The sequence below is a fragment of the Pan troglodytes genome, chromosome 4 (genome assembly GCF_028858775.2).
Source record: "Pan troglodytes isolate AG18354 chromosome 4, NHGRI_mPanTro3-v2.0_pri, whole genome shotgun sequence".
Lineage (NCBI taxonomy): Eukaryota > Metazoa > Chordata > Mammalia > Primates > Hominidae > Pan > Pan troglodytes.
Genome location: NC_072402.2, coordinates 143,650,397 through 143,662,009, shown reverse-complemented (window position 1 = coordinate 143,662,009; position 11,613 = coordinate 143,650,397). Strand labels below are relative to the sequence as shown.

Here is an 11,613-nt window from a genome sequence, read left to right as displayed (position 1 = left end):
TCATGCCTGTAATTCCAGCACTTTGGGAGGCTAAGGCAGGTGGATGGCTTGAGTTCAGGGGTTCAAGACCAGCCTGGGCAACATAGCAAAATCCTGTCTCTACAAAAAATACAAAAATTAACTGAGTATGGTGGCACATGCCTATAGTCCCAGCTACTAGGGAGGCTGAGGTGGGAGGATCACTTGAGCCCAGGAGGTTGAGGCTGCAGTGAACTGAGATTGCACCACCGCACTCCAGCCTGGGTGACAAAGTGAGACCCTGTCTAAAACAAAACAAAACAAACAGACAAAAAGCCCTATGGTTTTGGAGTCTAACAGACCCGGTTTGAATCCCAGCTCTGCCAGTTGCTAGATAGACAGATAGATCACTTAGGCGAATTACTCTCTTCCTCTGTTCCTTGGATTCCTCATGGATAAAGTGAGGATGCTAGTAGCACCTACTTCATTGAGATGTTCTGAAGAGTCAGTTGAGATGATGTATATAATAGTGCTTAATAGATGTAGGTTTCTTATCTTCTTTCTTCTTTTTCTGTAAGTAGATCTCATAAAAGAACCAGATGCCAGATGGTTCTCATTCTAACGCAGACTAATCCAAAGAAAAACATGCTAGGCCATGTGATTGCTCAGTTCTTTATTGATCAAAATGCTCTTACACAATGTATTCCTAACCTCCATCATTTGCATTTTATCTTTATGCCTTTTGCCATAATCATGTACTTTTTAAAAATGTCGAATCAGTTTTTAATTGAAATAATTTATTTTAAAGGGAAATTTAAAAAATACTACTATAAATGGGAAACCAGTTTCATTTGCTGCAATTTGAAGGTGAAAGTAAAGGCACATTTGATTAAAATAATAAAATATCACTGAATCCCAGTTAAATGCTATTGCCTGCCTAGATCTGAACTTGAGACCTGAGCAATTTGTGTTAAAAAGAGAGTAGTGGCTCATGCTTATAATCCTAGCACTTTGGGAGGCCAAGGTGGGCGAATCACTTGAGGCCGGGAGTTTGGGACCAGCCTGGGCAACGTGGCAAAACCTCATCTCTACTAAAAATACAAAGATTAGCTGGGTGTGGTGGCACATGCCTGTAATCCCAGCTACTTGGGAGGCTGAGGCAGGAGAATCAGTTGAATCCGGGAGGCAGAGGCTGCAGTGAGCTGAGATTGCACCACTGCACTCCAGCCTGGGTGACAAAGCAAGACTCTGTCTCAAAAAAAATTGTTTTTAAATAATAAATAAATAAATAAATAAAGACTAGCCCAAAACTGAGGCTTTCTCCTTGGTGTTATCAGAAAAGTGAAGGAAAAATGAAAAGAGAATAACTTTCTCCTGGTGTGATTCAGTGTTATTCCTTTTGGGTTAGGGTACCCCAGGCTATAGGAGACTCTGATCTAGTGTATCATAAAGAAACGGAAGTGATTGTGAAGAACCAAAAGACAGAAATCTCCCCATTTCTGTGCCATAAATGGGGATTTACCCACTCTACATCTGGTGAGAGATTCTTAAGTGCATTTCTTCCTCTTGATTGTCAATAAAAAAGAATAGTCTACCAAGCATGTTTGTATTCTTTCCTCTACAGATTAGAAGGAAGTTCTAAAGGCAGATTTGTGAGAGGAGAAAGTAGGAAAGTAAGAATGCATCTTTCCATTCTATTATTACTAGAAAATAATTCTGCTGGTAAAATCCAAGTAACTGGTAAAATCCAAGTAATTGGTAAAACTGTAACTGTATTCTAGTTAATTGTATTGTGCCAAAGCCAGTTTCCTAGTTTTTATAATCTATTATGGTTATATGAAAACTTATGATTGGGGGAAGTTGTGTGACGGGTACAAGGGACTTCTCTGTAACATTTTTGCAATGTCTTATGAGTCTGTAATTATTTCAAAATGAAAAGTAAAAAAAAGTTTAAGTCTAAAGCCTTAAAAATATGGTCTCACTTCTCACCTTTTGATCCTAAAATACCACTTCTATAAATTTATGTAACATAACGGATACGTATCCAAGTGTGTTCCTTATAGCATTACTTATAAAAGTGAAAAGTTAAAGAAAAACAGCCTAATGTCCAAAAATAGGGGAGTGGGTAAATAAATGGTGATATATATATATATAGGGGGGAATATTATACAACTATTAAAAATGGTAAGGAGATGCATATTTAATGATGTGAAGGATCATTCACAATTAAGTGAATATTGAAACTTAAGTTATATGAGTTCAGGTTATTTAAAAATGATACACACACATACATATATATAATATAAAGACTAGGAGAATGTATGCCAAAATGTTAGCAATGGTTATTTCTAGCCACTGGGCTTATTAGTTGATTTTTATTTTTAAAAATTTTGCTCATGTATGTTTGTAATTGTTCTATAATGAATGTATATTCTAGTGTAATACTTTTTTTATTATACTTTAAGTTTTAGGGTACATGTGCACAACATGTGCAGGTTAGTTACATATGTATACATGTGCCATGTTGGTGTGCTGCACCCATTAACTTGTCATTTAACACTAGGTATATCTCCTAATGCTATCCTTCCCCCCTCCCCCCACCCCACAACAGGCCCCGGTGTGTGATGTTCCCCTTCCTGTGTCCATGTGTTCTCATTGTTCAATTCCCACCTGTGAGTGAGAACATGTGGTGTTTGGTTTTTTGTCCTTGCGATAGTTTGCTAAGAATGACGGTTTCCAGCTTCATCCGTGTCCTACAAAGGACATGAACTCATCATTTTTTATGGCTGCATAGTATTCCACAGTGTATATGTGCCACATTTTCTTAATCCAGTCTATCATTTTTGGACATTTGACTTGGTTCCAAGTCTTTGCTATTGTGAATAGTGCCGCAATAAACATACGTGTGCATGTGTCTTTATAGCAGCATGATTTATAATCCTTTGGGTATATACCCAGTAATGGGATGGCTGGGTCAAATGGTATTTCTAGTTCTAGATCCCTGAGGAATCACCACACTGACTTCCACAGTGGTTGAACTAGTTTACAGTCCCACCAACAGTGTAAAAGTGTTCCTATTTCTCCACATCCTCTCCAGCACCTGTTGTTTCCTGACTTTTTAATGATTGCCATTCTAACTGGTGTGAGATGGTATCTCATTATGGTTTTGATTTGCATTTCTCTGATGGCCAGTGATGATGAGCATTTTTTCATGTGTTTGTTGGCTGCATAAATGTCTTCTTTTGAGAAGTGTCTGTTCATATCCTTTGCCCACTTTCTGATGGGGTTGTTTGTTTTTTTCTTGTAAATTTGTTTGAGTTCATTGTAGATTCTGGATATTAGCCCTTTGTCAGATGAGTAGATTGCAAAATTTTTCTCCCATTCTGTAGGTTGCCTGTTTACTCTGATGGTAGTTTCTTTTGCTGTGCAGAAGCTCTTTAGTTTAGTTAGATCCCATTTGTCACTTTTGGCTTTTGTTGCCATTGCTTTTGGTGTTTTAGACATGAAGTGCTTCCCCATGCCTATGTCCTGAATGGTATTGCCTAGGTTTTCTTCTAGGGTGTTTATGGTTTTAGGTCTAACATTTAAGAGGGAATCCTTCCTAACTCATTTTATGAGGCCAGCATCATCCTGATACCAAAGCCAGGCAGAGACACAACAAAAAAAGAGAATTTTAGACCAATATCCCTGATGAACATCAATGCAAAAATCCTCAATAAAATACTGCCAAAGCGAATCCAGCAGCACATCAAAGAGCTTATCTACCATGATCAAGTGGGCTTCATCCCTGGGATGCAAGGCTGGTTCAACATACGCAAATCAATAAACGTAATCCAGCATATAAACAGAACCAATGGCAAAAACCATATGATTATCTCAATAGATGCAGAAAAGGCCTTTGACAAAATTCAACAACCCTTCATGCTAAAAACTCTCAATAAATTAGTTATTGATGGGACATATCTCAAAATAATAAGAGCTATTTATGACAAACCCACAGCCAATATCATACTGAATGGGCAAAAACAGGAAGCATTCCCTTTGAAAACTGGCACAAGACAGGGATGCCCTCTCTCACCACTCCTATTCAACATAGTGTTGAAAGTTCTGGCCAGGGCAATTAGGCAGGAGAAGGAAATAAAGGGTATTCAATTAGGAAAAGAGGAAGTCAAATTGTCCCTGTTTGCAGATGACATGATTGTATATGTAGAAAACCCCATCGTCTCAGCTCAAAATCTCCTTAAGCTGATAGGCAACTTCAGCAAAGTCTCAGGATACAAAATCAATGTGCAGAAATCACAAGCATTCTTATACACCAATAACAGACAAACAGAGAGCCAAATCATGAGTGAACTCCCACTCACAATTGCTTCAAAGAGAATAAAATACCTAGGAATCCAACTTACAAGGGATGTGAAGGACCTCTTCAAGGAGAACTACAAACCACTGCTCAATGAAATAAAAGAGGATACAAACAAATGGAAGAATATTCCATGCTCATGGGTAGGAAGAATCAATATTGTGAAAATGGCCATACTTCCCAAGGTAATTTATAGATTCAATGGCATCCCCATCAAGCTACCAATGACTTTCTTCACCGAATTGCTAAAAACTACTTTGAAGTTCATATGGAACCAAAAAAGAGCCTGCATTGCCAAGTCAATCGTAAGCCAAAAGAACAAAGCTGGAGGCATCATGCTACCTGACTTCAAACTATGCTACAAGGCTACAGTAACCAAAACAGCATGGTACTGGTACCAAAACAGAGATATAGACCAATGGAACAGAACAGAGCCCTCAGAAATAATGCCGCGTTTCTACAACCATCTGATCTTTGACAAACCTGACAAAGACAAGAAATGGAGAAACAATTCCCTATTTAATAAATGGTACTGGGAAAACTGGCTAGCCATATGTAGAAAGCTGAAACTGGATCCCTTCCTTACGCCTTATACAAAAATTAATTCAAGATGGATTAAAGTGTAATACATTTTTAAAAGATATTAAAAATGCTTAAATCATTACAGATTTACTAAAACATCTGCAACAGGGGGAGTTAAATCCTATAACCCTAATAGCTTATGCATTACAGTTGATAAGATAGCCATTAAAAAAATAATAAACTTCACAGCTCTGAAACTGCTGTAATTAGACGTTAATCCATGACAGATACTGTGCCTTACTAAAGAAAAGTAAGTGATAAATCATTTCACTCCTAACCTGTCTTTCTCCCTTTCTTTCACTGTTTCCTTTCTGATGAAATCAGTAAATGTTTTGATTCAAAACCAGGAGCAGGATGCAACCTTAATTCTTATTAAACTCAGGGCAAGTCTGTGCAAAAGCTGACAGTTTGCTCAGACAATTGGGTAACCACAATCTTGTTTTTTTTTTTTTGTCACACAAGTGAGAAAGTTGCAAAATTCAGTAATTCCCCAAGTGCTCTGATTAGTGCAAGATGTCTCTTTTTATGAGTAGGCCTTCCAGGATAATGTGAAATACAGGAGAAATAAAATTTTTTTCCCTTATTAAAAAAGAATTAGAATGATTTTCTATAACTGACTGTAAATAACATCTGTCAAAGCAATTAGACATTTTTTAGGGTGCCATGTGATGGTGCTAATTATGTATTAGTTATATGATATTCATTATTTACTCACTTGTCCTTATAAATTGTGTCTCTCTTTCACACAATCTACATCCCATGGTGCAGGAACCATGTCTGTGTCATTAATTTGTGTCTGACACAAGTAGGTGCTTAAAAAATATTTGCTGAGTGATAAGGATGACTCATTTGTGTTTGGAATTCTTATTGCATTCCTAGGGAGAAAGCTTGCGACTTGGAACCTGGAGACATGCTTTAGAAACTTAGCTTCACCAGTAACAGCTCTGTGACCCTTTGTGTTCAAAAGCTCTAGGCCCCATCCATAAAAATGCAATCAGTAACAAGTACTTCCCAGGCTTGTCATAAGGAATAAATTTCCTAATACATGTTGGTAAAACAATGTCTGGTACATAGAAAGTGCTCAAAAGATATAGATATTAATTGACAATATCTGAATTCTTTCTGTTTTAGCTATAGTTTATCTTTTTCTGGCATCATTTCTAACTTATGGTAGTTATGAACATACACTCTGGAGTCAGATGGCCATTGCCATCTTATTAAATAAGAGTGTGACCTACAGCAAATTACTTAAACATGCTGTGCTTGGTTTTCTCGTCTGTGAGACCGGAATGGTAATAATAGCACTTGCTCCATAGGATTATTGTGAGCACACACTGAGAAGATGCTTGTAAATGCTTCAAAGAGTGTGACAGGAGTAAGTGCTCAGTAAAGGTTAGCCATTTTCTCCTTATCAGGCCTCTTATCTATTGTGTTGCATCTAAAGCACAGTTTAAAATTGAGCCCAACTGCTGGCTTCTCTTCCTGAAGCAGTTATTTATTCTGATTTGGCCATTTCATGACTGTCAACTCACAGAATGGCTGCCTGAAGGTTTATGTGGTCTGGGCATTGCCACACCCTGTAAAACTTTTAAGAGGGGGTGGGATTGGCTACTGTGCTAGAATAAATAATAACAATTAACATTGTTTTGTGCAAGATTCTGTGCAAAGAACCATAGCCCTTTAATTACCCCCATCTTACAGATGAGGAAACAGAGGGTGAGATAGGTTATGTATTATCCCAGCCAGTGCATGAGGAACTCGGAACTTACACTCAGGCAGGCTGTGCTCTTAATCTTCGTGTCATCCCATTTGCCACATTTATTAAATAAAAACGTCAATACTTTATTGCAACTTTGATCTTAGACTTTTATTTTTGGTTCCATTCAGTAGAGTTCAAAACTTGGCAACATACAGAGCCTTCTCACAGTAACATCAGGTTAATCTCCAAGAAACACAAAGGGAGATAAGCCTGAAACAGAAAGGGAGAGAGCATAGGGGGAATTAGTATTATTATTGAGATAAAATAGTGAGAGAAATGTCAACAAACCAGACATAAACATTTTGATAAAAATCCCTTTGGTTTTCAGTAACGAATGGAGACTTTTGTAATGTAACCAGAATTATCTCATTTCGTTTTTATGCTCAATTTATGATGATTAATTAACTGTTCAACTAGGATTCTAAAATAGATTTGCCTTGCTAGATCTAGCTCTGCCATTTGAGATATTGCCTTTGTGGCAATCAACTGTAGGTACACTAGGAGTACAGGAGTGTGGTTGCTGAAGAAGAGGCTCAGATCATGGGCAGTTCATCTCTCCATGCCACTCTCCAAACTCAACCATTCCTTGCCCCCTGCTTGGTACTAAACATGGCTTGTATCCTAACTAACTTCAGCATTTTGGCATTATCTATCAAAATTGTAAGTATCATTCCATTTCACTCAGTAATTCTACATCTAGAAGTTCATTCAAGAGAAATGCTCACAAAGTATGCAAAGGGATATATACAAGGACATTCACTGTTTTGTTGTTTGTAATGGAGAATAAATAGCACTAACTTAAATATCCACCAGGAAGGGATTGGTTATATATACTATAAGGTAATCATACAGAGGAATACCTAGGTAAATTAGTATATATCAATATGGATATAATGGAAAAAAGAAGATGGTAGGCAGTGCTCATAATACTCATAACATTATAGAAGGATTTTGTAAGGATACATACCAGTGATACACAAACTTAAGTGCATGCAGGGGATCAGATTTTGGCTTATTGAGTAGGGACTGTGACAACCTTGAGAGCATGCCTCATATTAAGCAACTAGCACCGCTCAATTTCAGCAAATCATTGCTAACCTGGTGGCAGGTCTTTGGATTTTCCAAGAAAAGCTGGGAGTCAGAGTACTTTTTATGCTGGTTTGTGGCATCTATTTACTTCTCTGTCACTTCCAAAGCTGGGAGCTCCATGAAAGTATTCCAGTCATGTGAAACCACTTGATTTTCATTTTGAGACAACAAATAAAAATATTTTAGAAATATGTTGCATATAGTCATCTGTTAGCTGCATTTTTTCTTGCAGGCTCATTGCTTATCACCCTCTAAAATACTCTTAGCAAGGGCTATCTCTGGAGAATCTTATTATAGGCCAATATCAGGGTATGACACTTATTATATGTAAAGTAGACAGTTCTCAAGTGTAGTCCCGGACCACCATATCAGTGTACCTGGAAACCAGTTAGAAATGCATAGGCCCCATCCAGACTTATTGAATCAGAAACCCTGGGGATGGCACCAGCAATCTGTGTTTCCCCAAGTGCTTCAGGTGATTCTGATGCATTCTAAAATTTGAGATTGAGTGGGGCTTATGCATTTTCAACTAGTTTCCAGGTGGCACTGATGTGGTGATCCAGGGCCACCTTTTGAGAACTGTCTATTTTATACATTGCTTTATGTTTGAAGGTCCTGCAATGCTTGCACCGCTTTTATAATTGCAAACCCCACAGGTACACGGGACATACTTACACTGGCCTTACATTAGGCAGGTCGGAACTAAAGTGAGTTTCCAGACCATTACAGACTAGGGCTAGTTCTGGGAGTTTGGCCTAGCTTTGGTTTCGTTACCAGTCTTCTGGGCTCAGCTAGACTATGTTTTAGACTAAGGTTTCTGTAGCCTTGAAATGCTTCTGGCTATACTGGACCATATGAGTCCCTGGGTGTAGAAACAGCTTTTTAAGGGTGTTGAGAGAGAAAAATTACATCTCTCATTTCCATGGTATACCTGGAGCCTGTGGGGAAAATAAATACCTAGGTGATAACCATTCATTCTTTGATTCATTCACTCATTCATTCAACAACGATGTTGTGAGTGCTTACTATGTGCCTGGCATTGTGCTAAGCCTGATGACACTGAAATACCTTCATGGAGCTCCCAGCTTAGGAGGTGACACAGAAGTAAATAGACCATCATGAACCAGTGTTAAAAATAATGTAATGAGGGTCAGCACATGATGCCTTGGAAATCCCCACTGGATATGAGGGAAGACTTTCCTGAAGAGGTGGCATCTGGCTGAGGTTTGAGAGATAAGCAGGAGCAGAAGAGATGAGGAGGAGTCAGCTTGGTAAAGAAAGGGAGGGGATATTCCAGGCTGAGAGCCAAACAGATGCAGAGACACAAAGGGTGGGAGGACCCAGGACTTTCTGGGAAATGCCTGTACTCTGCCTAACCTGGGCAGAGGGTGTGTGGCAGGAGTGTCAGGCTTTGGGGCTGGAGTATGGGCAGCCGCATGATCACAAAATGCTTGGCAAAGCAGTCTGGGATGCCTGGGCTCCATCCAAAAAGCAACTGAGAGAGACAATGGCAAGCTGTAACTTAGGGAGTGACAGAGATTCCCTTTAGATTTGGGGGCTGTTTATATATTTTTGACAACAAATGTTTTCACCCAGAGTTTTTCATTGATCATTTTATGTCTCCTTGAATCTATAAATTAAGGTTTAAAAATACCATGCCTTTAAGTGAAAATAAATAGCAACTTATTTAAAAAAATAAAATCTACAAAATGATGGCTGGGAAACTTAATACAAACATGGATTTAAGTTTTGTACTTTCCTTTGCTACTTGGTTTTAGAGATGTTTCATGACATGTCATACACAGCTTGGGGGTTAATTAAGCTATTGATTTGGAAGGTTCCTGGTAAATCCCAAGCCAGTTTCAAGGGTGTGTATGTATTTTGGGTGAGGAGCTGGTTAAAGGCATTCATAACATTATTATAATCCTCATTGAATGTTGCTAGGTCTCCAACTGGCAATGCATCCCATTCCTGGCATCATTACCCACTAAGGGCTTTGCTTCTCCGGAAAGTTGGGTGAATACTCAGTTAATAGGAATTGAATCAACGTGTTCAGTTTGGTAAGAACTTGTCTTCCTTTATCTCACAGGGAGAAAGGGAAAAGTCAGTGGTTTTTCAAGAGGGAAGGAAGGAGGGGAGGGAGGAGCAGACTGGGGTGACTGGTGATGCTGTCAAAGTCCCACAATTGCTGTAGAGGTGGATTTTCAGCCCTGGAGCAGGGTGACCTCATTTGCTGCTACATGTGCATTCACCCTTGGTTTCCTGGCCTTTTTGCCATGAGCACATATATATCTGCTGAATGTGTAAATGTGCCCCAGAGAGGCTGTGAGGACTTTAAAGACAGACTAAACAGGATTTAAATACTACCCTGCAACTTACTGAGTGTTGACAGCTTAGAAAAATTGCTTACCTACCTGATATGTGATTCAGAATGCCTACCTGACATGGGTTTTTGTTGAGAATTAAATGAGATAAGATATTTATGCTTAGTGTCTTCGTCTGTTTGGGATGCTATAACAAATCCCCAACACTGGGTGGCTTATAAAGAACAGAAATTTATTGCTCATAGTTCTGGAGGCTGGGAAGTCCAAGATCAGCGGGCTGACAGATTTGGTGTCTGGTGAGGGCCTGCTCTCTGGTTCATAGATGGCATCTTTACCTTGTGTCCTCACATGACGAGAAGGGTGAGGGGTTTCTCTTGGGCCTTTTTTATAAGGTCTCTGCCCTCATGGCCTAATGGCTTCCCAAAGGCCCTGCCTCCTAATAACATCACCTTGGGGGTTAGTATTGCTACATATCAGTTTTAAGGAGACAGAAACATTCAGACCATAGCACATGGTGACTAACCTGTAACTGATGTTCAGCATGTCTTTCCTGACCTGGAACTGAAGCTACCTTTTCTGGTTTCCATAGGAACGATTGTTTGTCACCCCCACCCTCTGTCATGCTTGGTTTTCACCAGTAAGGAAACATGTTTGGGGAAGAGGGAACTTGAGTGGCAGAATGACCTGCATTCCAATCCTGGTATAAGTACTCATTTCAGACCATCACTCAATATTTTTGAGACTCAGGTTCCTTCTCTATAAAATGAAAACAATAATGCCCAATAATTTCCATACCTTCCACAGTCATTGTGAGTATTCAGTGAGGTAAGGCAAGGGTGCTCAAACTTTAGAGAGCATCAGAATCACCTGAAGGGCTGGTTAAGACACAGATTGCTGGGCCCATCCCCACAGTTTCTAGTTCAATCTGGGCAGGGCCTATGCATCTCTAACTAGTTTTCAGGCGATGCTGATGTGGATCCAGGACCACACGTTGAGGACAGTGCCTGGCAACAGTAAACACCAGGCAGATGTGAGTTACTATCACTTTTATATTTTGGAGCAGGAGTAATAGTGTAGACACCCCCACCTGGCTGCAATTCTAATTTTAGGGTCCTTATTTTGACTACATCAATAATTGCTTGATTTTCAATTTTTGTAGCACTACTCTAAACAGTGAGGAGGAGAGACTCAGTGTTCTAGGGGGTTAGGATCCACAAGTCATCGCTGCCGCACATCCAAGTGACCCAAGTACAGGAATCAGGGCCCTGGGTGCCTCGGTTTCAATGTAGTTTTGTCAGCCTAGAACAGACTAAAAAACAAATTTCTGGAACATTCTCCTACCTCACAAGACCCTGTACTATGTGTTGAGGACATGTTTTGGGGAGGTTGGGGCAGAAAACAAGTGACTTCCACAGCCCAGAGTCTTCTCCTCTGTTGCCTTCTTTGGTCCTGCCCTCCCTAGGGGTTTTAAGCATGCAAAGGATGGATCTTCCTCCTGCGGAAATCACAGGCCCTGACCCTTATTTTAGAAGGCGGATGAC

General features: G+C 39.5%; 1 protein-coding gene and 1 long non-coding RNA gene across 2 annotated transcripts in view; one reads left to right on the top strand and one right to left on the bottom strand.

The window, feature by feature from the left end:
* Window positions 1–6,760: 6,760 nt before the first annotated feature.
* On the bottom strand, window positions 6,761–10,643 carry LOC107974897 (uncharacterized). The gene is made up of 3 exons (XR_001717973.3): window positions 10,596–10,643; window positions 7,758–7,894; window positions 6,761–6,869 (listed from the first exon to the last, which is right to left on the bottom strand). It is a non-coding gene; the product is annotated as an uncharacterized LOC107974897 (long non-coding RNA).
* Window positions 10,644–10,931: 288 nt separating this feature from the next.
* GRXCR2 (glutaredoxin and cysteine rich domain containing 2) overlaps window positions 10,932–11,613 on the top strand; it is a 61,807-nt gene continuing 61,125 nt past the window's right edge. The window contains exon 1 of the mRNA XM_001142483.6: window positions 10,932–11,102. The gene's annotated coding sequence lies outside the window, so the exon portion shown is untranslated. The remainder of the gene's footprint in view (window positions 11,103–11,613) is intronic.